We start from the raw sequence: 12,518 nt of genomic DNA on the forward strand, positions 1-12,518 counted from the left end.
GTTGGTATGAAACACACAATCGTCTAAATGTTTTAACAAAGAAATACCTCTTCCAGAAATTAGAACCGAAGAGTGGTTAGTGACTAAGAGAAAAAAAATGTCAAATACACCTTACCCCCCAGGACTGGTGCAAATTTTGAAAGGAAAAAACACGGCTGAAAGAAAGCACACAACATGAAAGCAAGAACACTTGCAAAAATAAACATACTTGTAGGAATGAAAATTTAAGCTAAATGTGGAAATGAAATCTAACTATTTTTTTTTTTTTTTTTGTGTCTTTTATGCTTCAAAATAATTGTTCAGAAACTGCCCATTTATGGGCAAGGGAAGTAATTCCCCCTATAAGGAACTGAGCCTAAAAGTGTTTTCTCCCAAGATTTTTGCTATTTGATAAGGACCCATCCACAAGTGTTGAAACTTGGTATGACTGCCTAGCTTTTCTTTTGCCTTATCCTAGAGTAGAATAAATTCAAAAATCCTGAATGATTTGATCATGGCCCTCTTGTCGAACCATCTTTTCACAACAACTTGATGTTTAGCCATGTGCTCCAATGCAACTATTTGTTTCTCATCCATTTCTAGGAGATTCATCAATCTAATTTGAACTTTGTCAGCATCTTCAACATACCCACTCATGAATTTCAAAGTTGGAATTATGAGATTGAGTGGGAACACTGGTTCTTGTCCATAAACAAGCAAATATGGAGAAGTCCCCAAGGCATTTTTGACTCTCACTTGATCTGTCCACAAGGTGTATTTGAGTTATGTATGCCAATCCCTAGGATTCTCTTTCAACAATCATTTTATTACTGTGATCAAGTTCTTGTTTGTAGATTTAGCTACCCCATTTCCTTGTGGGTAGTAATTTGAAGAAAACTTGATGATGACTTTGTTTTCAAATGCCCATTGGGTCAGGAATGCAGATGCAAATGCGAACCCATTATCACACACAAGGGAAAAAGGAATTCCAAATTTGGTAACAATGTGTTCTTCCAAAAAGTCACTCACCACCTTAGCAGTGCAATTTCTGAATGTCAATGACAAATTTTCTTCTTCCAACTCTCGAATTGAGAGTCCGAGAGTTGAAAAAAGTAGGGGGTCCGCATTCCTAGTGAGGAATGGGGTGTGTGTTGTGAATACCACAATAGGAAACAATGCAAATGAACTTTGAAGAGGAGAAATAGATTGTAAAGCCTTACTCGAGCGTAAGATAACGTAAAAGGCTAGATTCTAGGCCTGTCAGTGAGGGATTCATCAGAATAAGGAAACAATAGCAATTAGGTAGTCATGAAGTGATGTTGGAGGATTAGTCTGATGATAGATAGGTAAAGAATCATGACCTAGCTTAGGATATAGAGTAGGGAAAAAAATAGGTCTGGCTCAAGATAAAGAAGGACAGGTAACAGGTCCAAGACAAAACCAGTAGCTAAGTGGCTAGATATAGATAGTAGACTATTTTATGATAATCACTTGGGATGAAAACTGACATAGTTGTTTCTTTGTTTGATGAAAAATAGGTACATGGGTGAAAACTCATGGTATGGGGACTGTATCCATGGCCCCTAGAGGCCGTAGGTAGATTATCGTTCACAGATCGCCAAGTGATAGATGTAGACACCTAAATCTAATTACACAAATAGGTAATCATATTTAGTAATCTCCTAGGACATTAATAGTTAAATATTTATTATTTAATTAATTAATTTGTCATCCCCTAGTTAATTAAATTAGTTTAATTAACTATAGTCCAATTGATAAAATCAAATGATAACCTAAAATCAATTTATCAATTAAAACCCTATTCCTCTATTAAATTAAATAAATCCTCAAATCTATTTAATTTAATGCGACATCCCCCATTTATTAAATAAAACATTTAATAAATTATCCCAAACCCCTAAAACATCACTAAACTCAACCTTTACCCCTAATCCAACCCATTCACCCATACTAACCTCACTTAGGCACCTAACTAACCCATCCCATCAAAGCTAAGCCACTTGCCCCCTAACCCCTTTCTAAACTAAGTCTAATCCCCTTCCTAAACATGTGCACAACTTTAAGCAAAGGTTAAGACTTACTAACCCAAACCCAAGTCAACAAGTCTCCCTTATCCTCTTCCATCCCTATCCAAGAGCATTTATGGCTCTTACATTCCATTAATACCTCTTACATGCCATTGAATGCCTCTTACATCCCTCTTCCACACTCTTCCTCCCTCATAACTCCCTTTGACCAACTATCTTGCCCATCCCCTCATGCTCATCCTCCTTATGACAAGTGTCACTCCCCTATTGGCCCTAAATAAGCAAAATCCATGTGCTCCCCTTTGAGTGCATCCTAACTCTCCCTCACCATTTTTTCATCCTTACATCCTGATCATCCACTTTTATGCAAACTTATAATGCTCCACTTACTACTCCATCATAGCTATTTTACACCATTATAATGTTGAAATCCATCCATAGCTCCATTGTTGAAACCCTCATCTATACACACACTTGATAATCACCCATCCATTGGAAGCTTGAGCACATGGTGAACGCACATCTCCATCCATTAGGGACATATCCACGTTATCATGGGTTATACCATAAGGAGCCTACCATTCTTGGTTTGCCTTCTTTCTTGGTGATAACCTTGGTCCTATTAGAAGTGTTAGCTTATTTAGTAATGTTAATGCTTTCATTATTAGTTAGTATTAAATTTTCTCTACTAGATTAGGTGGTACATTTGGCACGCTCGATGGGAGCCCACATTCGGGTCACTATAATCACATTTTTTGTTTGTTATATGTTAGACTAACCAAACCGACATTTTGTGTTTATATGCATATGTAGGTGGTTTTCTAATATTTTTGCAGGTATACCGGTCTCTTGTTAGGAAACATGCTCCTAGTCATAAAATCAATTTCCACCTTAATCCACTTCCTTACATGCTTTGTTCACAAGCTCGCCACCTTGAAATTGTAAACCTGTAGCTATGGGATCATAGACATCAACCAGTGGGAATGCGAACCCACAAAGGCGAGATTACTATCTGCCTCAAACCACCACTATCATGTGTCATTAAAAACACCCCTTGTATCCCACCGACCCTATTCCCATAGGAATGCCAATTTTTATCAGTCAGATCACTAGAAAAGACCTATAGGAATGCTTAGCCTAGTTAGTCAACCCTGGTACTCCACATTTTCCCTCCTCAGTCAAACCTGCCAACCCATCTATCTGCAAGAACATTTCCCCAAAAACCCACGAGATCATTGTTTCATGGGATCGCTCTGTCACTTTTTATCCCACAACCCATTTTTTTGCACTTTTCACTAGTTCTGTGCACTGCAATCCTGTGACCTTTTAGTTGCAATGTAAAATCGCATTGCAATTGCATTTTTTTAATATATTTATTTATTATTACTATTAAAAATTAGTTTATTATAATAAATTTTAAATTTGAAATATTTAAGTTATTAAATTTTTAAATTAATTAAAATTTAATTTAGTTTAAATGTGATTTAATTAAGAGTCAATTTAATAAATATTTTATTAATATATTTATTAATGAAAATTATTAATGTATTTTTTTTTATGATAAATAAAATTTAAAAAGATTATTTTAAAGTAAAGTTACAAACAATTAATTAAATTATTATTAATGTCATTATATTTTTATTAATAAAATAATAGTTATTTTATTAATAATTTGAAAATAAGTAATTAGAGAAATGAATGGTATTTATTTAAAGGCTTTTAATTATCTATTATTAAAATATGCCTAGAGAATAAGAATTGATTTCCAAAATTTAATAATATTTAATTCGAGTGATTAATTAGATTATTATTATTAAAATAAATTAGAAATGAAAGATATGAATGATTAATAGGCGAACTTGAGATTTTACTTCCTAGTTGGATTTACACGAAAATGTAATCTTGAAATTTGTAGTAAAGGTACACCCTTGTGTCTTCAAAAATGTAATGTATTGAGTAAGCTCCATTATATGCTCTGTATGCGAGGTGTATCTTATGTTTTGGGGTTTGGGGTTTGAACTAGATTGTTGACCAGTTTAGGATGTCTACTAGAGGCTTGAGCGTTATGTGATTGTGATGTTATGATGTTTGATCTCGATCTTTTAAACTTAACCATGGTAATGTGTCTAGTATGCTCTATGAGATGTTTTGATGCATTGATTGTTTTTGCTTTCTAGTTGCTTTGATAGGACTGAGGTGTTTGTTTGCTTTGTTCTTGGTGATGTCATGATGTGACATATTTGACTTAACCATTTTGAGTCTTCGATCAGTATTTTTGGGATGCTTTCTAGTTGCTCGTAGAGAATTGATGTGATTATTGTGATTTAACTTTTGATGCTTTCCAGTCACTTGTATAGGACTGAGGTGATTTTACTATGATTCTTTGATTTGTGATTTCATGAGCTCAGGCTAGGTAATCTAAATGTAATGTCGAGAAGTGGCTTGCAATGAGGGTTGGGGCCCTAAGTGGTTCCCAGGGTAACCCATTGTAAGTTGTTTAATAAGTGAAAACACTACACTAAATGGGAATAAAATGAACCTAATAAGAGTTTTTGTATGTTCTCGCCCATGCATTGAGTGCTAGTATAGATTAGGATGGGAGTAGAGAGAACACTTGGTTGCGACCTTGCACCTATAGTATGCCTTGTCAGTACAAGAGGATACTAGTGGTTGCATAGGGATCACTAGGGGGCCGGGGTCCTGAGAGATTTCCAAGGTAACTCTAGCATGATTCATGTGATCACACTTGCTCGCTTACATAGTAGGTTTCCTACGTGTGTTTGTGTGCCTCTCTAGGTATAGATGTCGATCTATTTTGGAACACTTGAGTTAGAATACTTTTAGGATTTCCTAGACTTAGAGAGTATTTATGATATTTGGTTTGATAACTTGTTTGGTACTTGAGACTATGACCTCAGTGCGGTGGGAGTAGGCCATTTGGGTTCCACGTGGTGAGGTGGTAGTGCTTTTTACTATTACCATTGAGATCCATTTGTAGTCACCATGGTTGGAGCTTTCTTGTTTGCATTTCCTTTCATTCTATCTATGTACCATTTTGATGGATGGTTATATTTCATGATGAATGTTTATATCTTTTATGATGGATGGATGTATCATGTATGTTATTGGTTTCATTTATTTTATTGTATTTTGTATCATGGATCTAAGGAGGATGATGTATTTCTATTTCTACATATGTATATTCTTTTAGCCTTTCATACACTGTGACATGTACAATGGATGATTGAGCATTCTGAATTTCATTTGCCAAGAGGCATTTGGAACAAATGTATATTATTTAAATGGACATTAGACTTTTTAATTATTCTCTCATTTGGATGTGGTAGTTGTTAGACTTAGTATTAATTAAATTTAAATGTGACTCAATGTCTTGGGATCCTTAAGGGATGTAACCTATTACGTATGCTTATAGTTGATTGCATGTTATTGCTTCCGCTACTATGTGTTTGATGTGTATGATCCATTTTTCTTGTTTTTAAAAAAAATGTTTGGAAAATTTAGTAAAATTTTAGGTTAATTCTTTTGGATCCCTTGGCAGGGTGTTATAGAAATCCTCTTAACTGGGTGATCCTAATAGTTCTATGTAAATCTCCTAACAGTGTCCTTACTTAATTGTAAGTGTAAAATCTTTTAACAAGGTAGGACTTAACAGTCTTAAAGCTTTAGTTAATAGAGAAGACCCCTCAGAGGGTAGAGCATATATTATGATCAAACATTGGAACCCTAAAAGGTTAATTTTATTGTTGCAACAATGAAGATTTATGGGTTTCATCCCCACCCTAGTTTTATCTTCACATTGAAGTGTTTCTGGGTTACCAAATCATTTGTGTTATGTGTTGAATCTTTCATGGATGTGATATGCTCATTTATTATTCAACATTATAGTTTTAATGATAGATTTAAGATATGCAATGAATTAGGAATGCGTTAAACAATTTGGTCTTGTAAGTAAAAGTGTAAGATCCTAATTCACCCCTCCCATCTTAGTATCTTATTTCCCAATAATTTACCTCTCCCCTCTTAGTATCTTGCGACCTTGTAAACATTCACATTTATCTTCAATTGAGCTACCCACCAGGTTGAAAATTAGTCATCTAAAACCTTGGAGTTGGTCATTGATATGCTTCTCGAGAGAGAGAGATTTGCAAGAATTTCTACAATTAGCATAGTGTAAAATGACCACCCAACACTACCCACGTCGATAACCGTTAGGATGTAGAAAGTGTGGTATGTTTGTTAATCTAGTTATATATCTAGAACACAAATGAGATAGTATTCGAAAGTAAATGCCTATATCTGACCCTATGTGTGAATATAATTAAACTTTAGCATGAAATGAAAATAATATGCACTTTAATGCATGTAAATGTGATCAAGTGAATATGAACAATCAAAGCATAGATTTGAAAATAACAAGGAAATCATACTAAGTCACCAAGAGAAAAAGTACACCTAGCCATCTTCACAATTTATTTGAAACTCCATGATGTAGAAAATTAAAAACCATAACAAATAAAATTGAAGAATAAGGAACACGAATCATTTCTTATAAATGAGTACTTGATAATATGCTAACCATGACAAAATTTTCCTAGACAATACCCATCTTTAGCACAAGTGATTATTTTCCACTTCTTTAGCTTCCTCAACTTGCCAACTTACTCATATTCTTCTTCCAACATCATTTTTTATATTAAACTCCTTTTACACCTACCGACTCCTTCTTCCTCAAATTGTAATCAATAGGATTTAGCTTCATGTCAACACACCCTTTGAATTTTCTACGATCTTGAGGATCTTACATGAATGACAACATAAAAATGCAATCGAGTAAACAACAAACACAGTCCCTTTGCTAAATGTTATTCACTCTTAAACATTATTTAATACTCTTACCATTTGGCTCTGATACCAATTTGAAAAATACAACATAGATGAAACCAAAAGAGGATAAACCCAAATATGGGCTATGAGGAATTCAAGTTGTGATATCCCCACTAAAATAATATTTAATATTAAATAATTATTAAAATATAATAATATTAGAAATAAATAAATAATAATATTTAAATACAAATTATAATAATATTAAAATATAAACATTTATAAATATAAATTTATACATTATAATTAGATTATAATGTAATAATATACATATTAGAGAATTAATGAATATAATATATCTAATTACTATTAGTATTAATAATATTCAAGCCCATTTACATTAATCAAAAGAAAAGTGATTAAGTAAGAGACACGTCTCTTCACCATAAGAGCACACACTCTTCCACTTTCAAAGATATATAATCAGAATTGATTATATATTCTAAGCATCATAAAAAAGTGGACTTATTCTTCATCTATAATTTTAAACATTTGCTTTGTTGGCTATCTATCTCAACAATATAAGGTGAAGATCAAAGATATTATCATTGAATTTGATAGAAATTAGGAGAAGCTTGTTAGGGGTCATCACAAAAGCCCAGTCTATTACATTTATAGAAAAATATATTAAATTCTGCCAAAAAACACAAACCAAAGTTAGATGTACCATTTATGAAGGATAGGTGAAACGATGCATAGAATGTGAAAAGCGTGGGGAGACTAGTGACAAGTTGGTTGGATTGTGTGGACAATGTTTCATTGGAGATAATTAATTTACTTTTTCTAGCAAAAATGATGTCTTAAATGCTTGATTTGAAGTTGTATATTCTTGATTGGAATGGTTGAATCAAGAATTTGATTGTAAACACTTGCTTCAATGGAAGTCATCAAACCAAGGCTTCTACCTTGCACTTGTTTGTTGTAATCAAATTGGGTTGTTCACCTTGCACTTGATTTCATTATGCTAAAATGAAGCAAATAAGTATAATTTATAGTGATTTAAAATTCCAAATTCACAAAAGCTAGCCATACTAGGTGGGAAAATAAACACCTTCACATAAGACTTAGAATCCACTAAAAAATTTTCCCATGATCAAGTTGACCTATACCCAAAAGGTCTTTCTTAGATCTCAAAAAGTACACCTTGTCATCTTCACACTTCATTTGAAACTCCATGATGTAGAAAATGATGTCTTGAATTCTTGATTTGAAATTGCATATTCTGGAATGCTTAAATGAATAATTCGATAGTCAATGCTTGCTTCAATGGATGCCATGAAAGCAAGGCTTTTGACTTCTAATTGCTTGATGTAATAAAATTGGTGTGTTCACCTTGCACTTGATTTCATTATGCCAAAATGAAAAAAATGAGTTATTTTATAGTGATTTTATAGTCCAAATTCACAAAAGCCAACCATATTAGGTGGGAAAATAAACACGTTCACATCAAGCTTAGAACCCACTCAAAATCTCACCCATGATCAAGTTCACCTATAGCCAAAAGGTCCTTTAGATCTCAAAATTTGAGCATTGAAAGATCCAATGGTTGAGGATATAGACCTATAGTTGATTCTAAAAATTGGTTTAAAATTTGAAGTAAAATGAGGCATAGAAGTGAAATGAATTTTGTGATTGGATGAAAAATAAATGGGGATGCAAAAATATTTGATCGTACCTCAATTTTTGCACAAGTTAGAGAGGGAAAATGGAGGAGGATATATAGGGATTAAATATTGCCTCAATTTTTTGCATAAATTAAATAGGGAAAGAAATTTAATTTGGATTAGGTGTACATTAAGTATAATTTTAAAGTACTATAATGTAAATGTATAATGAAAATGCACTAAGGAGGGTGCTAAAAAACCATAAAATTGTAGAGCATACCAATTCTTAAAATTTAAGCTGATACAATTATGATGCAATAGTGAGCTTGAATTTTGGTGGAGTTATGATTTTCACAGTTAGGGATGTTTTGGAGACACATTTGGGAACCTTTCCTCATGAGTGCATAGAGATTGGAGTTATCATGTTGAAGTTAGAGCCGTTTTTACCTTGCTATTGGAGTTGTATTTTCTAGTTTCTGGGTTCTTGCTGCAGGCCATGTATCTAATTATCCTTAATGAATGAGAGGATGTGCACTTTAGGGATTGAAGAGGGCCTATATTAATATCTATGATCAAATGCACAAGTCCTAATTCATTATGAGTTGGGAGATATGAAAATTCTCCTAGCACATCAATTTTTTGTTAGTTTACGCATCAAATTTTTGTGCGTGAATTTCATGATGAATGCGTAGTTATCCTTGAGGAATCATCCTTTCCACACTTGGGGTATTAAAGATGACCTAGAATAATATATGTGGTTAAGAGAATGAGTCTTTATTCAATTAGAGTGAGGAGATATCATCATTTTCCTTGCGTATCAATTTTTTAGGCAGTTTTTGCGGAAACGTGTGGAGTTTTCATCTTGCACAATTTTGTATGAGGAATGGGATCTTGTTAAGAGAGGGAAATTTTATTGGGTCATGTGTGGACCTAAATATAACTTTGTATTAAATTTTGTTCCTATTCAAAGTTATAATTTTGGTTTACTCTTCCAAGGTGGACCTATATTGTAATTAAATGCTTGATAAGTCAACTTGTGGCTTAGCTGGCTATTTAAGGAGGGCTTGGGTAGTGTATTAAATAATAATTAGAAGGAGAAGCAAATTCAGTTTAGTGTGGGAGCTAGAGAGCAAGATTCGAGTTGGAATCTAGAACAGGAGTTTGTAAGAAGAGTTAGTGGCTATAGTTTAGAAACAAGGAGGTTGCTTGGTGGCTTGTGAGCACAAGTTGAGATCTTAGAGGATTCTACTAGATTGTTGTTGTGTTATACATCTAGGCTAGCTAGGATTTGAGTTGGATCTTGAGGGATCTTGTTGAAATATTGTAATTTCTTTGTATTTGGCCATAATCAGGAAGGCCTTACAACTTGACACATTGCATGTAATAAGCTATTTTATGAATAAAGAGTTGCGAATTGGTATCAGATCTCGTGTTTTGTTTATATTCCAATACATGGTTATTTGATGGGGGTTAGGACATCTCCATTAGGGATTCTCCTGCCTCGCACTACATCAAATTACATAGTTAATAGCTCATGTTTTTCCTTATAAGATCAAGAACTTTACCAATAACTTTCTATTGTCATTTTTAACCAAGTAAAGGTTTTTGGCTCCACCTTGTGCTCAATCCCTTTTTATTATATTTGAGGTTGACCCAAATGGATCCATTCTCATTAATGCAACCAAGAAGACAATAATAGATTCATTTGCTATAGTTTAAATGCATAATCTAGTGAATACCTAGATCTTCCTTCATCACCATCATCACAAGTTGAAAACCAAATCGCTCTCCACCCTTAATCTTATTTCCTTCCATCTTGACCATCCAACTTGCTCCCCCTTCCAATTCTCCAATATTTCTATTATCACAAAAATCTTTTTTTTGTGCAACCAAGAATTGTAATCTCCATCTTTGAGTACATTAGAGTACTATTGTGCTACCAAACTATTAAGCACACATTGAATTCACCATCATAGGGAAAATCTTTGCATTGTAAATAATATCATTCTGGGTTCTTGGGAATTATTTTTTTATCTTGGTCTATCTTCTTGTGTTATCTTGAGTGTTGTTATTATATGTGATTTTGATATTTTAGTTTTTATTTATATTCCTTTTGAGATTATCTTTAGCTTTAGAAAATAATCAATCCATAATTAGCTATAAATAAACATTTAGGAACACGTAGTCATGTGTAAAAGGATTCTTCATTATTCTCCTTGACAGCGATGATGAAAAGTAATAGCCATGTTTAGGAGATTACATGTATGAACCAAAGATGTTATGTAAGTCTTGAATTATCGACATGAAAATCCTCCTAAAATTTTATAATATAAACAAGCCACAATAGAAAAAGAACAAACTACAAATAATTGAAATAAAATATGATTGATCTTCAACTTCATATATAAATATTTTACAACGATGCAATATAATAATTATGAAAAAAGATATAATCAAAGAATTAAAGTACAAAAATAAGTACTATGGATGTAAATTCTAGAAAGATCTTGAAGTATAAGATCAACCTAGGTCAAGGATAGTGAACTTAGGTAAGCACATGGAACCTAGTGTCTCCTAGGATTAATGATATAACAATACACGCACATAAGAAAAAAATCAACTAATTGGTAAAGATAATGAGATGTAGAATATGTAAATTATCTTAAATTTCCCTTGTAAAACATAATGATCTCTTTAAAATTACAATAATAAAAAACTATAAACATTCAATTGCGCAACACAAGTGAAAATTGAAGCCACCCTAAATATCAAAAAGCTACTAAAACCATCTAAAACTATGAGCCAATTATGATAGCAATTATGAAACTTCAAATACCATTAGAGCTATTATAAACTTCAATTTTCAAGATTAAAGCATGGATTATAGATTAAATGTTTGTGCTCTTAATTCGTGTTGAGTTTGCTAGTTTTTTAAGAGGAAAGCAATACTTATGTAGGAATATATTAGAGTGAATCAATCAAATAAGTGTGATTATAAAATTATCATTAGATGATCTTGAAAAATGAATTGAGAGTAATAATACCATTGAATCATGACCATGAACACATGCAAAAGTTAATAATGTAACTTAAAGTTACATATCTTTAGATCTAATTTTAATTTGACAATGATAAGTGTTATCAATTTGTTCATTGTTATATTAGATCTCTAAATTATATCAAATGACATGTATTAACTTACAAAAATCACTAAACTTTGCTCCAAATTGTTTTAATGTCCTTTGTTCTAAACCTTGTTTGAGATTAAGAATTTGATGTGGGTAGACAATATATATACCTTTTTATATTTACATGTTCACCTTGCTATTTGGATTTTACTTATGAAAGACCAGAAATATTTATGACACCTCTAAGATGTTTCTAAGCAAGTATATTCTCCTTTGTTTAAATCCTTATGCATACATAAAGTTTTGGGAATAAAGGTTGAAAATTCATAAATCAATCATGCAATATTTCTAATTGATAATATTTTATGATAAAGCAATGTGTAATTTTATGATGAAGCAATGTGTAACAATACTTACATGTTATATCCTAGATTCTAGATCATTGTAATGAATCATGATATTTATACAAAACTTAAATATATCAATTGATACAACTCATGTGATCAAATTGATAATATAAAACTAATCGAAGAAACTTATACAAATTACTTTGAATTTTGAATATAAATTTAAAATCAAACAAACACTACTAAATTACTTCAATTATTTCATGTGCCACATATTTACCTTATAATTAAAAAATAGAAAGAACATAAAAATCAATCTAGATCTTAAAATTATAAAATATATTTAAATTAATTGTCAACTTTTATCTAAAACTATACTACTTCTACACTAACGATTACTTCAAAAACAAACCAACCAAAAATGTGGGGTTAACGTATACTTATATATTACCATTTGGAAATTGTCTCTCCGACTAATTTTCATAGAAGCATGTGATGGATGTTTTG

This window comes from Cupressus sempervirens, chromosome 11 (assembly GCF_028749045.1).
Source record: "Cupressus sempervirens isolate cs-2001-9-10 chromosome 11, ASM2874904v1, whole genome shotgun sequence".
NCBI classification, from domain to species: Eukaryota; Viridiplantae; Streptophyta; class Pinopsida; order Cupressales; family Cupressaceae; genus Cupressus; species Cupressus sempervirens.